Here is a 22,109-nt window from a genome sequence, read left to right as displayed (position 1 = left end):
CGCATGCACAGATTTTCCAGGGGAAAATCCATTTGGGTTTAGACTTAGAGACTGTGCCACCTCCCGGTCTGTTCCTCAGCCTTTTGACATTTGCCCACACCTGGAACATCTTAAATTCTGGTGCAGAATACAAAATGTCAATCCCCTGCCCCAGCTCACCCCTAGTTCAGTCCACCAGGATACCTGAAGTTGGGGATCGCCCTTCTTAGCTGTGGAATTCAGGGTATGTTGGTTCTACATCCAAACCTTCAACCTTCATCTGTAAAATGAGGTAGTGAGAGCTCCCTTGCAGAGGCGTGGGGATTCGAGGCAGCACTTCTGACCCATACCTGTTGCCATTGCTGGTGTTATCCCCCTGGCCCTGACCCAGGCTGGCATCCTGGGCATATGCGCATCCACAACTCCGTAAGTCTCCCAGGAGCACTATAGATCAGGGTGACCTAGTATTAGGACAAGGGTGGGAATTGCAGACCAGTCCTCAGGACTGACCTAGGGCTAGACCCCTCCAGGGCTGGTGGGAACACAGTTGCTTCTTGTGTGTGTATGTGGCTTGGGGAGGTCTCAAACTGTTCCCTGGGCCGTCTCCTTTCCCTCAATAGAAAGAACTCAGGTTGTAGAATCATTTGAGGGCCCAGAAGGGTTCATATACACCTTGTCAATCTGTCTCCAGCATTGGACTTTTCTGGTCCTGCCCAGCTTGTTGCTTTAGTACCTCAATTTCCTTACCTGCATGGAAGTCCCCCCCACTGCCCACCTTTCAGCTTGGATGAGGGGAGGAAAGCAAAGCCCCTGAGGCCCTGTGTAGGAAGGAGAGTCCGAAGGTGCAGGGGCTGCGCTCAGGAAGGGCTGGTTGGCTGGCAGTGTTGTGTAGGACATTCAGAATGTGACTGGATTTCTATAATTTCTGACTTGTACAAGCACAAGATACTCAGGTGGCTCTGGTTTGTTGTCTAGCAGGAGAGTCTGGGGTCAATCTGTAACAATTTAGCTTCTGAGCAAGTGCCCAAGAGAGCACAGATATGCTGCGTGGCTGAAGGGGGCGAGGCCCTGGGCTGCCTCCTACTCTGACCTTGTGCGCCTTGGTGTCTGCTCTTCCCCTCTGCCACTCTGAGTCTAGAACGTGGCATGTGGACAGCTCCTCAAAGCTGGTGTCTGAGCTCCACAGTGATTTCATTCACGTAATAGTGTGCTATGGCTGCGTAATAAAGAACCACGAACTCTGTAGCTCAAATCATAGAAATGTATCATCTCACAGTTCTGAAGCCTAGAAGTATGAGATTGAGATGTTGGCTGGGTTGGATCCTTATAGGTAACAGTCTTCAAGTTCACATGACATTCTCCCAATATGCCAATCTCTCTCCAAATTCCGCCGTCCCACCCCACCCACCCCCATTTTTTTTTTTTAAGAGACAGGATCTCCCTCTGGCTCCAGTTCCAGGCTGGAGTGCAGTGGCTCAATCATAGCTCACTATAGCCTCAGCCTCCTGGGCTCAGTGATCAATCCTCCTGCCTCAGCCTCCCAAGTAGCTGAGAACTACAGGCATGACCACCACACCTGGCTAATTTTTGTATTTTTTTTTTTTTTGTAGAGACAGGGTCTCATGTTGTCCAGGCTAGTCTCGAACTCCCTGCCTGAAGTGATTCTCCTCTCTCGCAAAGTGCTGGGATTACAGGCATGAGCCACCACGCCTGGCCACCCCTTTTTTAAAGGACACAGTCATATTGGGTTAGGACCTAACCTAATGACCTTGTTTTAACTTGGTAAAGACCCTATTTTCAAATAAGTTTAGGGGTTAGGACTTCAGCATATGAATTTGGCAGGGAACACAATTTAGCCCCTAACGCTGTACTTCTTTTCTTTTGTTTTAAATTTGAAAACCTGGCTGATCCTGTGTGTGTGTGTGTGTGTGTGTGTGTGTGTGTGTGTGTGTGTGTGTATAAATATACATAACATAAAATTGACTATGTTAGGCATTTTTAAGTGTTCAGTTCGGTGGTATTAAGTACATCCACATTGTCATACAGGGCTCACCACTGTCCGTCTTGAGAACTTTTTCATCTTCTCCAAACTGAAACTCCACTAAACACTAACTCCCTCTCCAGCACCTGACAGCCCCCATTCTACTTTCTGTCTCTGAATTTGACTACTCTAGGAACCTTATATACATGGAAGCATACAGTATTTGACTCTTTGTGTCTGGCTGATTTCACTTAGCATAATGTTCTCAAGGCTTATCCAAGTCAGCATGTCTCAGAGTTTCCTTCCTTTTTGAGTCTGAGTGATACTCCTTTACATGTATATAGCACGTTTTGGTCTTCCACTCACGCGTGAATGGACACGGGGGTTGCTGCCACCTCTTGGCCATTGTGGATGGTGCTGCTGTGAATGTGGTGAATGTGCGTCTCCTCTCCTCTCCTCTCCTGCTCCAGGCATCCTTCAGGAAGGGTAGCCCAAGACCAGGTTGGGGAATAAGGTGGTTCTCTTGCCCTCCCAGGCTTGTTGGGTGTCTGCCCGTAGCTGGGCCCTGGCCCCAGGCTCAGGGTGGTGACTGCCAGCAGGGGGAAGCCCCTCTTCCTGCCATTTTTTTCCCCTTCTTAACCCTCTGTGTTTCCTCTTTGGAGGAGCAGTGAGTGGGAGAGGAGGACCTGCAAGTGTGCAGCGGCCACAGCCCACCTCCTGGCTGAGCACCTTTGCTGACGTGGAGGGACCCCCATCAATCACTCTCAGACCTCGCTCCCCATACTACTCCCATGCCAGGGCACTGTTCCCGTGCCATCCTCTTTTGAAGGGCACTGCTCCACCTTCCCTACCTTGCCCCCTCCCACTGTCTTCCCAGGGAGTCTTCTGACCAGTTCCCTGCTGCCACATCTGCACCTCGGGGACTAGAAAGCTCAGCGTCCCCTCTACTCTTCCTCCTCTTGTCTTTGTCCTCTTAGCCAGACCCATAATCACTTTGTGTCAGTGCCCCCTGCCTGTGTTTTTCAACCAACACCAGGCCCACCTGGAGTGACCATTGCAGAAGACCCCAGCCCTGCCACACCTCCTGTGCCACACTCAGATGTGCTGCTAGAATGTCACCTGTCCCCCTGTGGGCCCTAGGCTCCCCTCTTGTTCCAGACCCAGACACCTCCTAAATCGAGCCCAGGTCCTGGGCCTGCAGCCCGAGGCTCCCCACAGAATTACCCCCTACCTCCCTCTCCTCTCACTGCCAGCCTGTATCTTCTTTCCCAGCAGTATCTCCTTTCTCAGAGATTGCTTCCAGTCCCCTTTAGCTCTTAGTGGGCTCTGGCTGGATCTAGAAACCAAAGTGACACCAGGCACATTAACAAGAGAAAAACACAGATGTCATTAGTTTTACAGGGACATGGGATTCTTCTCCAGAGTCAAGTCCAGAGAAGTGGCCAAAGCAAGATCCTTTTTAGATAACAGTAAGTTTAAGAAGTGGCAGGACAAGGGGGAACTGGCTACGGGCAGTAAACTCTGGGGAGTCACTGGAAGATACATGAGGGGAAACCTGGTGGGAGATAAGGGTGACTTTGTTAAGTATATTCATTCAGGTCCACTGCAGCCCCTAATTCCCAGTCTCAGGTGATAAGGGCTATTTTCTCTCTTGGTACAGGGAGGGCACCTCTCCCAGAGGAATTTTTATGGCTTGCCACGTACAAGAAGAAGCAGGCAGAGCCATCAGGGCTGGGTGTACGGGTTGGACTTTCTCCTCCAAGAAAGCTCAGAGATGGAAATACCTGTTTCTCGTTCTCGGTGTCTAGGGTTGCCTGGGGAGCCAAGGCGTCAGGGAGCGGGGCAGGCTCAGGCCCTTCCCGACTGACATTTTCCAGCCTATGGAAAATGGGGACAGACTGGGGAGGGTCCTTTAACAGTGTTCACAGAATGCTTCTGTGAACATTCTGGTACAAGTTTTTGTTTGAACACCAGTTTTCAGTTCTTTTGATTATACACCTAGGAAGGGAGTTGCTAGGTGGTAAGGTTATCGGTGCCGCATCTTAGAAATGCCTTCTCTTTGGAATGTGTTTGAAAGTTGACCCAGTAGGCAGGTCACATAGGTGCACCTGGGCACAGTCAAGCTCTGCCTGAGGCTCGGTTTTTCCTGTCTAAAAAATAGCAATCTAAAAGTTCATGCCCACTCAGTTGCATATTCCAGGAGATGATAACGTGGGTTTTCAGCACCATGTGTGACCTAGAGGAAGTGCCTCGTAAAGGGTGGCAGGTTATTTTTTGCCTGCTACTTTAAAGATTTGGGTCTTTTTTGCTGTTAGAGGAACTTAATTCCCTGAAGCACTGCAGGTATTCCCTGACCTTACCTGAGGTTCTGCTGCAAGAGCCAGTGTCGGAGCCCCCAAGATCCATGGCCCTTCTCGAGGGTGGAGTCTGCTCTTGGTGGGTGCATGGCAGTAGGAAGAAGGTGTCAGGCTGTGGATGAGCGTGGGGTGCAGAGGCAGCTCTGACTGTGGACTCTGCACCCTTCAGTGAGACCCGAACCTTTTCTAAACCTCTCCAGGAAGACAGTGCCTGCCTGACAGTGCCTCCAAAGGACGTGAGCTGCTGTTCGTAGAAGTCCCCACACCATGCTGCTGTGGCTTGCTTGGGACCTGGGAAAAGATGAGAGGCCCAGAGGAGGGCAGCTGCAGCCATGACAGGGTGGGGGCTCGATGCCTGCCTTTGTGAAAACCTTTCCACCACAGCTGGCCGAGCCACGGATGTTTGATTTGCGTTTACCTTTGTAAATAAATACTGCCTAGTCTCTGGCTGCCAGTGTAAACAAGGATGGAGACCACTCTGCTGATGATCGCTGTGGAGTTCCTGCCTCCTCCACCCAATTCCTCGCAGGGCCCCTTTGTTCTCCTGACTCCCGTACATGTTGATCGGAGGCCCCTTTATAGCTAGCTGCTCCCAGTGTTCTGGGTAGGGAGGGTCCAGAGCATGACCTCTGATCCGCTGAGGACTTGCTCCAATCTCACTCTTGGGTACATTGGCAAAGGGTGGGGCAGGGGCTGGGCTCCTGGAATCCCAACCTCTGGTGGCAGCCATGCCACTGAAGGAGGATCTGGGGCCTCTCTGGGCATGTCTGGTCTGGGAGAGCCTCCCCTGCTTGGCTGCACCCAGGCATCACGTGGCTGGTGTTCCGAGCTCAGTTCTGTATGCGTTTCCTGGGAGCCCACCGTTCTGCCTTCTGCCTCTATGAATCGGACTGCTCTAGGTACCTCATATGAGTGGAATCATAACGATATTTGTCCTTCTGTGTCTGGCTTATTCCACTAAGCAGAATGTCAAGGTTTATCCATGAGATTGCATGTGTCAAAATGTCCTTCCGTTCGAAGGCTGAATGATACTCCATTGCATATATACGTTACATTGTGCTTATCCATTCGTCTGTCAATGGACATTGGGTTCTTTCTACCACTTCCTTCACGTGTTGTGATGAACATGAGTTTGCAAATATCTCTTCCCTGCTTTCAATTCTTTTGGAGGCCGGGCACAGTGGCTCATGCCTGTAATCCCAGCACTTTGGGAGGCTAAGGCTGGTAGATCACTTGAGGTCAGGAGTTCAAGACCACCCTGGGCAACATGGTAAATCCCTGTCTATACTTAAAATACGAAAGTTAGCTGGGGATGGTGGCGCACGCTTGTTATCACAGCTACTCGGGAGGCCGAGTCAGGAGAATCACTTGAACCCGGGAGGCGGAGGTTGCAGTGAGGGAGATCCTGGCACTGCACACCAGCAGTGTCCCGGCGACAGAGTGAGACTCCATCTAAAAAAAAAAAAAAAAAGCCAGGCACGGTGGCTCATGCTTGTAATCCCAGCACTTTGGGAGGCCGAGGTGGGTGGATCACGATTTCAAAAGATTGAGGTTATTCTGGCCAACGTGGTGAAACCCCATCTCTACTGAAAATACAAAAATTAGCTGGTTGTGGTGGTGCACACCTGTGGTCCCAGCTACTTAGAGGCTGAGGCAGGAGAATTGCTTGAATCGGGGAGGCCTGGCAACAGAGCGAGACTCCGTCTCCAAAAAAAAAAAATCAGTTCTTTTGGGTATATAACTAGGAGTAGAATTGCTGGATCATATGGTAATTCTGTTTATTTTTTTGAAAGTTTTTTTTTTGAACCAATGTAGTCGAGCAGATATGACCTCAGCACCTACTTGGGCCTGGGCTGACTGGGACCTACCCAGGCATTATTCTTCTCGCTATATTATTTTTATTTTTTGGCTGCTCTTTTGTCTTTCATGAAAGAGTAGATTTGCGGAGTTCCGGGGTGGGTTGCTAAGCAAACTGCCTGGAGAGGAGAGGGTTTCAGATTTCACTAGGCCCTCCTCTTCCACACCAACCCTGGGCTGTTTGCAGTGCTCTGGGCCAGCACTGGCCTTCCTCTCCCCAACCGCACTCCTAGTCTGGTTCCTGGTTCAGGTGAGCAGCAGCCAGATTCCAAGCCCCCACCTTCTACCTTCTAGTGTTTGGGTTCTGCTTTGGATAGAGCTTTGCAGGAAGGATGGGGCTGATGAGACCACCAATTCCTCAGTCCTGCCAAGGGTGAGGAGGCCCAGAGAGGTTTTTCCACTGGGTATTCCTGGTATGGGGCCAGGGAGCCAGGCCTCCCAATGGGTTCTGGCTCTTGGGAGATGGTGGCTTATAAAATGCCAAATAATGTACTTTATCCTCAAGAGGAAAGGGCCTTGGCTGGGCATGGTGGCTCAAGCCTATAATCCTAGCACTTTGGGAGGCTGAGACAGGAGGATTGCTTGAGGCCAGAGTTTAAGATCAGCCTGGGGAATATAACAAGACTTTGTCTCAAAAAAGATTTTTTTTATTAGCTGGACCTGGTGGTGCTCCGGAGTTTGAGACCAACTTGGGCAACATAGCAAGGCCCAGTCTCTGCAGAAAGTTTTAAAAATTAGCTGGACATAGAGGCATGTGCCTGTAGTCCCAGCTACTTGGAAAGATCCCTTGAGCCCAGGAGTTTTGAGGCTGCAATGAGAAGATATGATCACAGCACTGCACTTCAGCCTGGGTGACAGCGAGACCATGTCTGAAAATAAAATAACAGGTGGGTGGTGGTGCTTTGTGTACTTCGGGGATCTCAGGTGTGAAGAACTGCTTTGTGAAAAAGCAGGTTCCTATGTGGTGGTTAGAATGGGGGGATGAGGAAATTGAGGGACTGTCCTCCCACCCCATCATTTGCCTTGGAGCAGACTGGAAGAGTCAGCAGAATGAGGGGCAGCAAGTCTGGATTGTAGGGCTCTGGGTTGGCTGAAACAGGGACTGAAGCCCTCATATGAAATGCGGCAGGGATGAGCAGGCCATCTGGAATCCAGATTTAAAAGCAGCAGCCACCCAGACGTTGATTTGAGATCTCTGCAGATGGGGAAATGACTGGGGTTTTAGCTGTCTGGAGCGTCCTAATTCCCCAGCAGAGTCTGGCCGTGAGACCTGGTCTCACTGGACGTGGGCAGGTAAACCCTCACTGGGCACTTGATTCTTGCACCAGGTTTTGGCGTGGACGTTGCTAAGCCAGCCTGTGGCTTCGCAGATGTGGAGTCGTACAGTTCGTCTGGAGCGAGCCCTGGGTCCCCGAGTCTGACCCTGAAGTTCTTGCTGGGTTGACTTGACCTTGCATGGGAGTCAGTGTAGTCACGGGCGTGGAAAGAGCTCAGATAAAAGGTGCTGCACTAGGTGAAGAGGAATGTGTTGATGTCCTAAGATCATCTTTAGATAAACAGCAAAACCCTGGGTTAAAAGCTTGTCTAACCCGCCTTATTTTGTTTTTGTTTGTTTTGTTTGAGGCTTTCTCAGTCTGAAGCAGTGGTTTTAGTTTCTTTCTCTAGTGATAAGCAGAAAAGGGGAATCAGGAAGGGGCTTTACTGGCCCAATGTAAAACAAATTGAGAACTAATGAGTGTATTGTCTCCCTTGGACACTTGGACACCCCTGCTAGAACATTTAGTAGATGCTGACAATTCTGAGCTAATGTAAAAGCCAAGTCTGTCAGATTTCATGAGAACCAACGTAAAAAAAAAAAAAAAAGCCAAGTCTGGAGGGGCCATAGAGTGGGGGACTAGGGTGAGGAAGTTGTTGAAGGAGGCCAGGGGGATGGCAGGACCTTCATCTAATAGTGACAGTAGCATTTTAGAGCTAGAGGGTCTTTATCGATTGTCTAGTTCACATGCCTGATTTTAAAAGAAGGAAGCTGAGGCAGGGGGATTGCTTGAGCCCAGGAGTTGGAGACCAGCCTAGGCACCATAGTGAATCAATGTCTCTGTTAAATTAATTAATGAAGTCAAGAAAGGCAAGGCGTGGATGGCTTCAGTGACCTGGACTAATACAGAGAGGTGGCAATGGGGAGGGTCAGAGCCTTGCTTCTGAGGGATTACACCACAGCTCACTTCCCCCACCCAAAGGCCAAAGAAACTGAGCATTGACAATCAACATAGTGATCTTGATACCTGGAGCCCACTCGATGTCCCGTGGATTAAGGAGACCATACTCCTCCATACAGCTTGTTGAAGGACTCGGTGGGTGCTCCAGGCTCTTGGAGTCTTCCTGCTTTGACTGCTATGCTCAACCCAAAACTACCCTCTTCCTGGAATTCTCCTTTGGACATGCACAGAGGCAGAACCTGGCCTTGCCTTTGCAGCCAGTAGCTGTGTGCAGTCACCTGGGACAGTGCTGCAGGTCAGCAGCTGGTATAGTGCCGGACACTGGGTTGGGGTCGCTCAGCAGGTCTCAGCCCTGACTGCCAGCTAGATTCCCCCAGGAAGCCCCTACAGCTTCGGACTCGGCAGGTCAGTGTGGATCCCGGTGAAATTGTTTTCAGAGCCCCCCAAGGTGTTGCCAATGTGGAGCTAGGGCTGGGGACACCTGTTAGAGGGCGCTGAGTCCTGTGGGACAGGAAGTGGAGAACCTGGGAGAGGGAGAGGCAGAGGCACACAGGGGAGCCGGGCCTTCGGCCGCCTGCACCCACAGCCAGTGGCAGATCACTCCAGACACATGGCTCTCCCCAACCCCGCCCCCACCACCCAAGTGGGAAGGACCAACAACAGTCCCCAGTTCAGGATTGCTGGGTCAGCCGCTCTGAATGCCTGAGTGCCGCCCTGTGCCCACCTGGCCTGGGTGTGTTTGTTGTCAGTTGTAAACTCGTGAATGAACACCAAGGTCACCTCTGCTGGTAACCTTTGGGCAGGGCTGCTTACAGGTGACTCATGTTGAGAGTGACATCACCCCATCAGGGTGAGGTCTCAGAAGTCCCATGGGCCTCAAAGGCCCCCCTTGGAAGGAGTGGAGAAGGGACCCTCACGTGTCACGGATCGGGCAACGTCCTTGCGGGTTGACATTGGTCGTGAGGAGTCCACTGGCTTAGAAAATTCAGACTTAGAACAGGCCATCAGGGAGCTCCAGATGGCTAAGGCCTTGGAAATGTGTATTGGGCTTTGTCATTCAGCCTGGGAGGAAGGGAGTGATTGTCCAGTTACTCTGTGTAACTAGTTAGTTCCAACAGGCCGGGAGCCTCTTGTAGGATAAGCCATTCTGTCCTCCTAGGGGTACTCACATTGGGGTAAGGGTGGTCTGGGATTTTGACAGACCATCTGGGAGGTGGGCTATGCCTCAGCCAGAAGGTGGGCTGGAGTGGGGGGTAGGAGAGCCTGTAGCCCCAGTTTCCTGGTTGGGATGGGAAGAGCATGATAGGACTCGCCGCTCATGGTGGCCAGGAGTTGCACCCCAGCCAGCATGTGCTCCTCACCCTGTCAGACCCCACAGGCAGATGCCCAAAGACTGTTCCTGGCAGCAAGACGGTAGCATTTTGGGTCCCCTTTTCTTTTTTCTTTTTCTGTCTTTCTTTCTTTCTTTTCTTTACTTTTTTTTTTTTTTTTTTTTGAGAAAGAGTCGTGCTCTGTCACCTAGGGTGGAGTGCAGTGGAGCAATCTCGGTTCATTGCAACTCCACCTCCCGGGTTCAAGCGATTCTCCTGCCTCAGTCTCCCAAGTAGCTGGGATTACTACAAGCACCTGCCACCACGCCCGGCTAATTTTTTGTATTTTTAGTAGAGATGGGGTTTCACCATGTTGGTCAGGCTGGTCTTGAACTCCTGACCTCAAGTGATCCACCCGCCTCGGCCTCCCAAAGTGCTGGGATTACAGGCATGAGCCACTGTGCCAGGCCAGGGGTCCCCCTTTCTGTAGCAACCCAACCCGCCTGTATGGGAGAGAACAAACTGTTTTCTCTGTACACAAGCTCAACACAGAACACTTATGTGACCAAATGCGGGGACTTTTTCCGACACCAAGCAGTTCTCTGCAGACACCAGGTGGGTGTCCTACAATTTCAACTCAGTTCTGACCCTGTCTACCTGGAGTTAGCGTCGGATCCCACAGTTAAGGGCTCAGCTCTGGAAGACTGCCCCTAACTTCGCGTGTCAGTAGCAAGTCTAGGTTGTCTGGAGTAAATTGGAGATTCTAGCAGCCCCCTTTTTGCGTTTGATCCTTTGCTGGAATGGCTTACAGAACTCGAAAATAACTTACTATATGACCGTTTTTTAATAAAAAGACACAACTCGGGAACAGCCAGACAGAAGAGGTACATAGAGCAAGGTCTGTGGGAAGGGGCGCAGAGCTTCCTGCCCTCCCCTGGCACTGCCATGTTTTCAACCCCAGAAGCTCTCCCAACCCTGTCCTTTTGGACAGCCTTCATTGTGTAGGCATGATTAACTATATCACCGGCCACTGGTGATCAACCTTCAGCTGTGGGTCTTCCCCAGAGAGTTGGGGGTGCCAACTCTCTAATCATGTGGTTGGTTCTTCTGGCAACCAGCCCCCTTCCTGAGGCCGTCCAGGAGCCCCAGCCACCTGTCATTCATTAGCATACATAAAGACATTTATTACTTTGGAGATTCCAAGGTTTTTAGGAACTGTGTGCCAGGAAAGTAGGGAGTGGGGTATGCAAAGATCAAATACATAGTTCTTATGTCACAACCCCCACCAAGGGGCAGACATGTCTCAGAAAGTCCCTTGTATTGTCTGAGGAGTGAGCCCACGTTCATCCCCCCCACCCTTGTGATCTTTGATCAGTCCGTCGTGAAGGTGACATCAGCATACCCGAGGTCCTTGTGAGATGCTTGTTGGGGACAGAGATAGTGTCAGCTGGGTACGTGCTGGGACAGGTTGGGTATGGATGCTCCCTTCTCTGTCTCTAACACAGGATGCTTCTTTGCACACGCAGATGGCTCGTTCGGAACACCACCTGGGTATGGCTGCGCTGCAGACCGGGCAGAGGAGCAGCGCCGGCACCAAGACGGGCTGCCCTACATCGATGGCTCACCCTCCTCATCGCCCCACCTTAGCAGCAAGGGCAGGGACAGCCGAGATGCGCTGGTCTCGGGAGCCCTGGAGTCCACTAAAGCGGTGAGTCCCCACGGCGCATGTGTGGCAGGTGGGCCAGGTGTGGCTCCCTGAAGCGCAGCCCCGTGCTCAGGGGTACCTAGCAGGTAGGTGGTGGAGCAGCCAATGGTTTAGAAGCCGAATGGGTCTTGAAAAACTCCTTCCTCATCTCTACATGTGGTACACAGACAGCTTGCCAGGCGTGTTGAGCCGGGAGATCGGGGGATGCTTTGGTGGAGGAGGAGGCAGCACGTGGTCTTGAGGCTGAGAACGTCAGCACCAGAGACCACCTGCATGAAACAAGCAAGACCTGTATGGTGGCCCCGGCAATGCTGCTGAGCTGGGTGGTGTCCGGGCTCGGGTCCCTTTGCTTCATGAAGTTCTCTTGCTCCCTTTTACCAAAGTGTGTGCTGAGGATGGCTCCATCCATGTGACCAGAGCCTTTCCTGTGAGTTTTCACTTGACCCTCGTTAATAATTCTTGGCCTTGCTGTCACTTTCACTTTACAAATGTGGAACTGAAGTCCTGTGGTGGATTCCCCAAGGTTGCGTGGCTAGAGAATAGTGGCACATTCAGGAGATGCTCTGCCGTGCCCACTGAGAAAGCAGTGGACCTGCCCCCACCCACCATGAGAACATAGCCTGGGGTGGCCGCAGGCTGGGTGGTGCTGGGCCAGCTCGGCCCTGCATGGAGGCCTGACTCCTCTCGCTGGTCCCACAGCTCGGGGGCTGCTTCAGCCGTGCTCTGGGCCCAGATGCACACCCCTTGCCGTTGCTGCGTGTCCGGCCACTTGACCTCTTGGGCTGAGAAAATCGCTGCCCAGGGCAGTTGCTTCTTTTTGTCTTTTTGGTCCCTGATGACAGATACCTTTCCCGTTCTGCTTAGCTTATTTCTAGATGGTTTCCACCCCGATAACAGCATAGCCTGGCACAGTGGCTCACACCTGTAATCCAAGCTACTCAGGAAGCTGAGGTGGGAAGGTTGCTTGAGTCCAGGAGTTTGAGACTGCAGTGAGCTGTGATCTTCTCACTGCACTCCAGTCTGGGCAACAAAACAAGACCCCATCTTTAAAAAATAATAATATTAATAAAAAGAATGAAAAGAAAAAATAATAATAAAATAAAAAGAGCAAGAGAGGAGTGGGCTTTACCCCATTTCTGTAAGGATGCTCCAGAAGTGTATCTTCTCACTGAGCTGCTTTTCTCTGGGGCTGATGCATTAGCTGCAGGCCCGGGACTGCAGCTTATGTATATGCTTTTGTGATTTCTGAAGGCCTTGGTGCTGGGCAGCCTTCTCGTTCTGCACCGAGAGGATGGGAGAGGAAGCCAGTGGGTAACATGTACCTGCTCCATGCAGCACACACAGGCTGCTGACTTAGGCAACTCTTCCTACCCCACGTCAAGTGTCAGCTTTTTACCGACCAGGAGGCCGAGGTTCAAAGAGGTGAAGTAACTTGCTTGGGCCGCACAGCTCCGGGGTTTGAAGCCTTCCTGATTCTTCAGTGGACACACTTTCCCTCCCTCAGCTGTCTTGTCTTTCTTGGTGCATCCCCTCTCTTGCTGCTTCGTGAGCATGGTTTGGTACAGAGAAGGACCAAGTTCAGGTAGACTAAGTGCTGAACTTGAGAAAGGCTATTTCTTTCCATCATCCTTGAGGGCTGTCTTCACCCAGCCAGTCCTTGGTGCACCTCCTGGCCCTGAAAGGAAGCTGATCTGCCCACTTGGTGCCCCTGGTTCCTGTCTAGTGGTGGGGCCTCTCACTCACACTCGGCTCTGACTTGGAGTATAATCCTCACCTTTCCGTGCGGGGCTCCTCTTCTGTGAAGCCACGATGCATCCTGGTCCCCTGGCTCCTGCTCCCTGCTTCTGCACTTAACAGCAGTTGTAGGCATTTTTCACAGTGTACGTCCTGCAGGAGGTTGCTTGTCTGTGCCTGCCAGGTCAGAGTTTCCAGTCCCAAGCACACCCCCTGGCCCAGAGCCGGTCTGAAGAGGAAGGAATTGGATTGGAGGAGAACTGTGTGTAGCTCCTTTCCAGAAACCTTCGGGTGCTCCTCCCAGTGGTTGGGACCCCAGGACGGGTGCCCTTCACTGCTGTGGAGACAAGCATAGCCTTGACTTCCTGGTTTCCCTGCCAGCCATGCAACAAGCCATGCACATGTCATCTTTCATTTTTGATCTTTAGTTTGAAGACATGGCTGTTGCTTCCTAGGACACCCCACTTCCCCCAGGGAGAATGGTGCTCTTTTTTTCTTTTTTCTTTTTTTTTCTCTTTTTTTTTTTTTGAGACAGAGTTTTGCTCTCGTTGCCCAGGTTGGAGTGCAATGGCGTGATTTCGGCTCACTGCAACCTCTGCCTCCTGGATTCAAGTGATTCTCCTGCCTCAGCCTACTGAGTAGCTGGGATTACAGGCATGCACCACCATACCTGGCTAGGTAGAGATGGGGTTTCTCTCTGCTGGTCAGGCTGGTCTCAAACTCCCAACCTCAGGTGATCCACCCACCTCAGCCTCCCAAAGTGTTGGGATTACAGGCGTGAGCCACCGCACCTGGTTGAGAGCATGGTGATCTTGAGGCCAGAGGCACCCTGATCCTAACCAGCTGGTGGGGCATGGGCATCAGCCTGCTCATCTCTCTCCTCCTGCACATCCCCACCCACCCCGCATTTGGTCCCAGATGCTGATATTGAGTCTTCTGGGCCGTGCGGCCATCAGGAAACCCTCAGGCAACTCTTTGGCAGTTCAGGGTCTCAGTGGACTCCTGTGGCACGGGTCTTCTGTGTGAATACTCATTCATAGTGTAGGCAGAGGTTGGACAGAGGCCAGGCACCCCTTGCCCAAGGTGCTGTGGGAAGGATTCACATAGGCTGGCCTATTGCGACAACCTTCAGCCCCAGGATCCTGCACAGACGTCATCCCCTCGCCCTCTCTGTGCCGTGAGGACCAGGTTTTTGGGGTGCTCGCTGGGCTGGGCTGCAGGGCAATGTCCAGCCTGTTGCATGAAAACCTGCCCTTACCCAGAGCAGAAGAGTGTCCTTTCTCCAGCAGCTGTGCTGGCTGCACACTCCCAGCCCGGAGCAGCCTGTCCCTCTCAGTCAGGATTCTGCACCCTGATCATCACTGGGCTCCCTCAGATTAGGGGGACCGGGAGGAGGATTAGAAGGGGCCTCCTTGCTCTCTGCCCTGTCCTGAAACTCAGTTCCAGCTCCCGCCCTTGTGTGAGCCTGGCAGCCAGCTGACAACGGTTTTGTTCACCTTGTTCCGTGTTGGCTTTTCCTGCTTGGTTGTCACAAGCCCAGTTGGTTTTGTGGGTTCTTTGTTGGCTTTTATTTAGCCTCAGGTTTTGTGTTTGCACCCGCCCGGAGAGGGTCGTGGTAGGAGGGCCTTCCTTCCATGTCACTGACTTCTTTTTCCAACTTCCCTTTACCTCTGGCTTCCTCCCCGCCCCAGCCTCCTTGCCTGACTGCACGGCCCTCCCTGCATTCACGTCCTTTCCCATAACTGGCACGTGCACAGCCCTGAGTTATAAATAGCCCCAGGCCTGGCCCTGCCGTTTGCTCTCTCATTTTCTCTCCATGGACTTGGCTGGTTTCTGAGCCATTCCTGTCTGATGCCACCAGCACTAGACTCTAGAAGACTCTAGAAGATTCTTAGTCTGAGGAGAAGTGCCCTCATCCTGTGTCTTGTCTCCACCCCACCCAGTCCATGGCCTGGGCCAGATGTTCCCTGAGCAGCCCCGTCCTTCAGAACAGGATGGGAGAGCTGGACCGTGTGCCTTCCTGCCTGCGCTGTTTTTCCTCCTGGCTCTCCAAACCATGTGGACAGAAGGAGACACCGTGGTCCCACCCACGCAGGCACCAGCATCTCACACTGGGTGGGGTCGTCATGGGCCCTGCTGCCCTGGCAGCTTCCCTGGGCCCTGCAGGCCCCCTGGTACTCACAGTAGCAAGATTGTCCTCAGAACATGAGCAGGACTGGCAGGCTGGGTGGGTGGGTGGCGCTGCCCCAGGGGCCTGCCATTCCCTTCACCTCTTCCCCTCTTGCGGGGCAGGGAGCAGCATGTGCACACGGTGGGAGACACCTGTACAGGCAGCCGGGGGCTGCTTTCGCCGACTCCACCATTCATGATGGGCGGGGGGGTGTCATGGGCCACCCCACCCTATGTGTACATGCACCGTGGGCAGCAGACTTGCTGCACTTTGGTGGCATTTCAGGGCACCGAGGCAGGCTCAACTGGCACACTCTCATGTGGAAACCCTGAAGGAGCCCTCATAAAAACGCTGCCAAAACTAGGACCCAGCCAGGTCTTTGAGATCCACTCATTGATTTAGTAAATGAATTTTAATTGAGCACCTAGGTGTTCTGGGCACCGTGTTAGGCAAGGAAGTTCTTAGCTCAGGCACAGCCATGGCCTGGAAGCTCCCGCCCATAGAGTCATTGCCTACCCTGCCCTGGGGGGACAAGTGTGCCTGGGACATGCTTGTCCTTTTCCTGCAGCTGCTCTCAGCCCAGATCTTGATGGCTGTCCCCTCCACACATAGGCTCATGTGTATAAATGCATATATATGCACACATATACACAGGCACCTGGGCAGGCTCACAGTTCATGCACACATTCTCACAGGTATGCACACACTTAGGAGATTCCCAGGACAAAATGGAGGCCCAGGAAGGCTTTTTAGATGGTCCCAGCAGGCAGTTGAGGCTTTGTGGTCTAAGCCCCAGGGACTCAAGTGGGGCACAGGGTAGAGCTCCCTCCCCAGCCAGTGGAGGCTCAGGGCAGGAGGACTTTTGCCTGAGACCATGGGGCAGCCCAGGCCCTAGGCCTTTCCTGTTGAACCTGCTGTCTATACCATGACTTGGCTCCCTCCTAGCGGGCCAGGGAAATAGGACAGCAGGGTTGGGTGTAGGCAGGCGCTGTGCTGGGACCCTGATTCCACATCCAAATTCTACAGATACCATGAGGCCTGAGCTGGCCTCAGTCAGATCCTTCTTGAAACCCATCAGTTTTCACTGGGGGTGATTCTGCTCCCAGGGCATACGTGGCACCATCTGGAGACATTTTTGGCTACCACAGCTTAGGGGAGAGGGTGTTACTCACATATGGTAGGTGGAGGCCAGGGATGCTGCACTGAATTTTGCAAGGCACAGGACGCCCTCCAGTCCCTGACAGAGCCCCTCCAGAATGTCAGTGGGGCTGAAGAGGAGCCTGCCCGCAGCCAGTGATTTTCTCCGAAAGTGGAAAACTGAGTGATCAGGGACCACCACCCCAGTTCCACACCCGTGAGCCCAGCAACCAGTGGAGAGGTAGGTGGGGCTGTCACAGACACAGACCCCACCCCCCCGCACATGCACGCGCGCGCGCACACACACACACACACTCACTCACTGGCACTTCTCTCTGACTGCTGGCAGAGCCGGTGGGCACAGGCAGGCAGAGGGAGCACAGCCTCAGCCCGGTGGAGCACTGAGGTTGCTGCCATGGGCATGGCCAGCCTCCAACATTGCCGATAGCCAGGGAGCAGGTGGGAGTGGCCAGGAAGTCACGCGGCAGGTTCCATGGCCTTTGGCGTCATCTTTGATGTCATGCCTTTGCTAGGGCTGCTGTAAGTGAACATCACAGACAGGGGAGTTTATTTTCTTGTAGCTCTGGAGGCCTGAAGTCCAAGGTCAAGAGGTTGGCAGGGTTGGTTTCTTCTCAGGCCCCTCTCCCGGGCTTGTCTTCTCTATGTGTCTTCACATAATGTTCCCTCCATTTGAGTCTGTGTCCTGATCTCTTCTTCTTTTACAAGTCCTGGTGGGATGCTATGGCTCATGCCTATAATCTCAGCACTCAGGGAGGCCATGGTGGAAGGATTGTTTGAGCTGAGGAGTTCAAGACCAGCCTGGGCAATGTGGCTTTTTTTTTTTTGAGTTGCAGTTTTGCTCTTATTTCTCAGGCTGGAGCGCAATGGCGTGATCTCAGCTCGCTGCAACCTCCACCTCCTGGGTTCAGCGGTTCTCCTGCCTCTGCCTCCCCAGTAGCTGGGATTACAGTTACCCGCCACCACTCCTGGCTAATTTTTGTATTTTTGGTAGAGATGGGGTTTTACCATTACAGTTACCCGCCACCACTCCTGGCTAATTTTTGTATTTTTGGTAGAGATGGGGTTTTACCATGTTGGCCAAGCTGGTGGTCTCGAACTCCTGACCTCAGGTGATCTGCCCTCCTCGGCCTCCCAAAGTGCTGGGATTACAGGTGTGAGCCACCATGCCTCCCCTCAGAAAGATTTTTTTTAAGTTAGTAGAGCATGGTCAGGGGGTGCCTGTGGTGCCAGCTACTTGGGAGGATTAGGTGCGAGGATTGCTTCAGCCTGGGCTCTGGAGGCTGCAGTAAGCTGTGACTGTGCCACAGCACTCCAGTCTGAGTGACAGAGGGAGACCTCGTCTCAAAAAAAAGAACTACACATATGGAACCTTTTGGCTTTGGTTTAGCTTAATTACCTCCTTAAAGCCCTGCCTTCAAATACAGTAACATTCTAAGGTACTGGGGGTTAAGGCTTCAACATGAATTTGGGTGGGGGGCGGGGAGATGTTATCATAACTCAGAAGGCAGTCTCCCGGGGCCATGGGCTCTGTCGCCTACATTAACATCCAACAGTGTGCCAGCTCCATTTTTTGGAGACAAAAACAGTAGAGAATCCCTGAACTTTCAGCAGGGACGCTGATGGGAAGGGTACTTTGTCATAGCCCACATGTAAGAGGGTCCCTGCCAATGATGTCAGGGTCTACAAAGCAGGGTCAGGAGACACAGGCCTTGATCCCAAGGGACGAGGTTCTTCTGGAGTAGGTGTTAACAGTCCCCGTGTTTGGGAGGGAGGTGCTGCGTAGGTCCCGTCAGTCAAAGGGTCATGTGGCAGCAGGAGTCAGAGAATCCAGGTGAGGGAGCCCCATGTGAGCAGTGGGGAGGGGAGCTTGGCTGCAGCAGGAGCCAGGTAGCCATGCCATGGGCTCCGTCGCCCCCTCGGGTCAGATTCTCCTTCTCCTTCCTTGACCGTGTCAGGCAGCTACTCCTGGGTTGCATGCAGAAGGCGTGGAGAGAGGACTGGCCCAGCCTGCTCCGCACCACACTTTCTGTTTCGTGGTCTGGCAAGACTAAAGGTGGCTCCAGGTATTGCCCCTGGGATTCTCTGTGGCCGCAACCGTGTGGCTGAGTATGTGTTGAGGGTCCGCTGCCTCCCTTTAATTCCATGTGGAGCCTTCATGGGGGTAGGGGTTTGTCCAGAGGTCAACAAGCTGACCCTCCTCTCTCAGAAGGCCCTGATGCAAGCATCCCCCTTCCACCCTTCCAGTCTGACGTCTGTCTGTTTCTCCTGCAGAGTGAGCTGGACTTGGAAAAGGGCTTGGAGATGAGAAAATGGGTCCTGTCTGGAATCCTGGCCAGCAAGGAGACCTACCTGAGCCACTTGGAGGCACTGCTGCTGGTGAGGAGGGTGTAGGAAGCTGAGCAGGGTGGGGCGGGGCAGGGTGACAGAGTTGGGGAACCTCTTTGCCCATAAGTCCCAGGTCAGCTGTCAGAGCCTGGGTGCAGCTCGCTGTCCCTGGTGTGGATACCAGTGGAAGACTGAGTTGCCAAACAAAGCTGGTTTTAAAATTGTATTTGTTATGTGATTTAAAAATAAAAGTGCATATGTCAAGTAACCGTGACTGTCTACTGTCATGCCGTGCACCTGACAGATGGCAGCCCATCTCACCTTCTAGCCCATGAAGCCTGTGAAAGCTGCTGCCACCACCTCTTAGCCGGTGCTGACGAGTCAGCAGATCGAGACCATCTTCTTCAAAGTGCCTGAGCTCTACGAGATCCACAAGTTCTATGATGGGCTCTTCCCCGGCGTGCAGCAGTGGAGCCACCAGCGGCAGGTGGGCATCTCTTCCAGAAGCTGGTGAGTGACCCAGAGCCAGTGCTGGCTACAGGCGTGTACCACCACGCCCAGCTAATTTTTTGTATTTTTACTGTGTTGGCCAGGCTGGTCTCGAACTCCCAGCCTCAAGTGATCCACCCACCTCAGCCTTCCAAAGTGCTGGGATTACAGGTGTGAGCCACCTCGCACAGCCTTTTTGAAAAAATTTATTTATATAGGTTTTGTTTGTTTGTTTTTTTTGAGACGGAATCTCCCTCTGTCGCCCAGGCTGGAGTGTAGTGGTGCAATCTCGGCTCACTAGCAGTTCTCCTGCCTCAGCCTCCTGAGTAGCTAGGATTACAGGCGAGTACCAACACGCCCAATTAATTTTTGTATTTTTAGTAGAGATGGGGTTTCATCTTTTTGGCCAGGCTGGTCTCGAACTCCTGACCTCGTGATCTGCCCGCCTCAGCCTCCCAAACTGCTGGGATGTGAGCCACTGTGCCCAGCCTTATGTAGGTACTTATAAAAAGAGACAGGGACTCACTATGTTGTCCAGGCTGGAGTGCAGTGGTTATTCACAGGCACGATTCCACTGCTAATCAGCACAGGAGTTTTGACCTCCTTTGTTTCCAGTCTTGGCTGTTTCACTTCTTAGGCAAACTGGTGGTTCCCAACTCCTGGGAGGTCACCATATTGATGCCAAACTTAGTGTGTAGTGTACTACAGCCCAGAACTGGCTGAAGCCATCCTCCAGCCTCAGCCTTCAGTGTAGCTGGGACCACAGGTACGCACACCACCACACCCTGTGTGCACACGCTTTACCTGAAGCAGATTTCCTCCACAGGGAAACAAGTCCTCTAGGGGCAGGTGTGGGCTGAGGCCAGACCCCCTCTAAGTGTGAAGAGCATGTGATTCCTTAAAAGCCCCGTCCCCAGCACTCCTGGACTACCCAGACACTCAGCTCTAGCCTCAGGCTTCTCTTTGGCTGGTGCTGGGGACTGAGTTTTCTGCTCTGAGGTGTGGCTTTCCTGTAGGCAGACCCCTCCCTCTGCTACCCTGTGCTGCAGACCCCCCCCCCCACCCCCGCCCCGAGACTCCAGGCCAGAGCTAAGACTTGAGAAACACACAAGGCACTTACTTTGTTCCAATTCTTGCTTCTTGGGGCTCTTTCCCCTACGGCCAGAGAGCAGAAGGCTGTATTTTGATGTATGCTGCGCCCTCCATCTTTGAAGCCCCCCATTTCTCCCTGTGTGTGGCAGCAGTTTTAAAAGTAGTGGACATAACTTGGCCTGCCGCCCTCCTGAGAAAGGAAGAATCGTGGTGTTGGGGGAAGAAAAACATCCAGAGCTCTTCCTAAATAATACTCAAAATTGTTCAGAGACTTTTAAAACATGTTAATATCTGATGAACACTGGAATTTAACTTTGGAAAGTTTCTGCTGGCTTCCCTGAAGGCCTTGAACTAGGTAGCCTTCATGAGTCAGATGATGCAGCTGGAAGACTCGGGGGAGAGGCTGGGGCTGCAGTGGGAAGCTGTTCGCCGTAACCACAAGCTGAGTACTCACGTGTGCCCAACCTGGACTGGGTGTTGGGGCCTCTGCAAGAACAGATAAGCCGGGTGCCTGCCCTTGTCCCTGCAGACCAGCTCAGTAGGGTTGGCCCAGCACTGCTCCGTCAGGCTTCCTGGTTGGACAAGTCTTAGGACCAAAGGAGCTCACAGTGCCCTGCCCAACTCTGGTGCTGCCTCCAAGCCCAGGAACTCATCATCCAAGTCCAGTGGTTCAGAAAGCCAGACCCAGATGCGACTTCTGCCACCTCCTCCTGTGGGGCTCCACGGGCTGACTTCCCCACTCCGGGTTTTGTTTCTGGCTGCAGTTTTATCAACTCAGAATTTTTATTTTTCTAATTATTTCGGACTTACAGGAGAACTATAAGAACGGGACAAAGTATAGCCTTCACCCAGATACACTGATTGTAACTTTTTGCCACATTTGCTTTATGTCTTTTTGTGCACACACAAACACACATGCACACATACACACAAGCACAGGATTTTTTTCCCCTCTGAATACTTCATTGTGTATTTACTGTGAACAAGGACATTCTCTTCTGTAACCCACAGTACAATTTGTTAAATTCAGGAAATTTCACACTGATGAGCTACTATGATTTAATATGTAGTTCATATACATTTCCTCCAAATTAACAGTCGCATTCTTCACAGCTGTTTTCATTCTCTGATTCGGGTCCCGGTTTAAGATCATGTTACGAACTTGGTTGTCACCTCTCTTTAGTCTCCTTCAATATGCACATGTTCCTTAGACTTTGCTTGTCTTCGGTGACCTTGACTTTGTTTTTTTTGGAGGCGGAGTCTCTATCACCCAGGCTGGAGTGCAGTGGCATGATCTCGGCTCACTGCAGCCTCTGCCTCCTGGATTCAAGCAATTCTCCTGCCTCAGCCTCCCACATAGCTGGGATTACAGGTGCACGCCTCCACACCTGGCTAATTTTTGTATTTTCAGTAGAGATGAGGTTTCACTGTGTTGGCCAGGCTGGTCTCACACTCCTGACCTCAAGTGATCTGCCTGCCTCAGCGTCCCCCAGAGTGCTAGGATTATACAGGCGTGAGCTGCTGTGCCCAGCTGACCTTGACATTTTTTGAAGGGCACAGGCCCGCCCAGGTTTGCCAGTTTCCTCAGGAATAGCTTCATGTTCTGCACAATAGCACCACGGCAACGAGGCCGTGTGCTTCTCAGTGCATCAGATCCAGAGGTGTCTTTTTGATTAGTGAAAAATGTGGAAAGGAATTGCTTAGAACGTCTCACAAGCCACTTGGAAGATGTGAGC

At 52.4% G+C, this 22,109-nt stretch overlaps 1 pseudogene; it reads left to right on the top strand.

The window, feature by feature from the left end:
- The first annotated feature begins 15 nt into the window (after nt 1-15).
- LOC105709930 (breakpoint cluster region protein-like) overlaps nt 16-22,109 on the top strand; it is a 36,532-nt pseudogene continuing 14,438 nt past the window's right edge.

Source organism: Aotus nancymaae, unplaced genomic scaffold (genome assembly GCF_030222135.1).
Source record: "Aotus nancymaae isolate 86718 unplaced genomic scaffold, 86718_ANA_hifiasm-v0.15.2.pri h1tg000985l, whole genome shotgun sequence".
In the NCBI taxonomy this organism is placed as follows: domain Eukaryota; kingdom Metazoa; phylum Chordata; class Mammalia; order Primates; family Aotidae; genus Aotus; species Aotus nancymaae.
The sequence above is the reverse complement of the archived record's forward strand: the minus strand, read 5'-3'. Positions and strand labels throughout refer to the sequence as shown.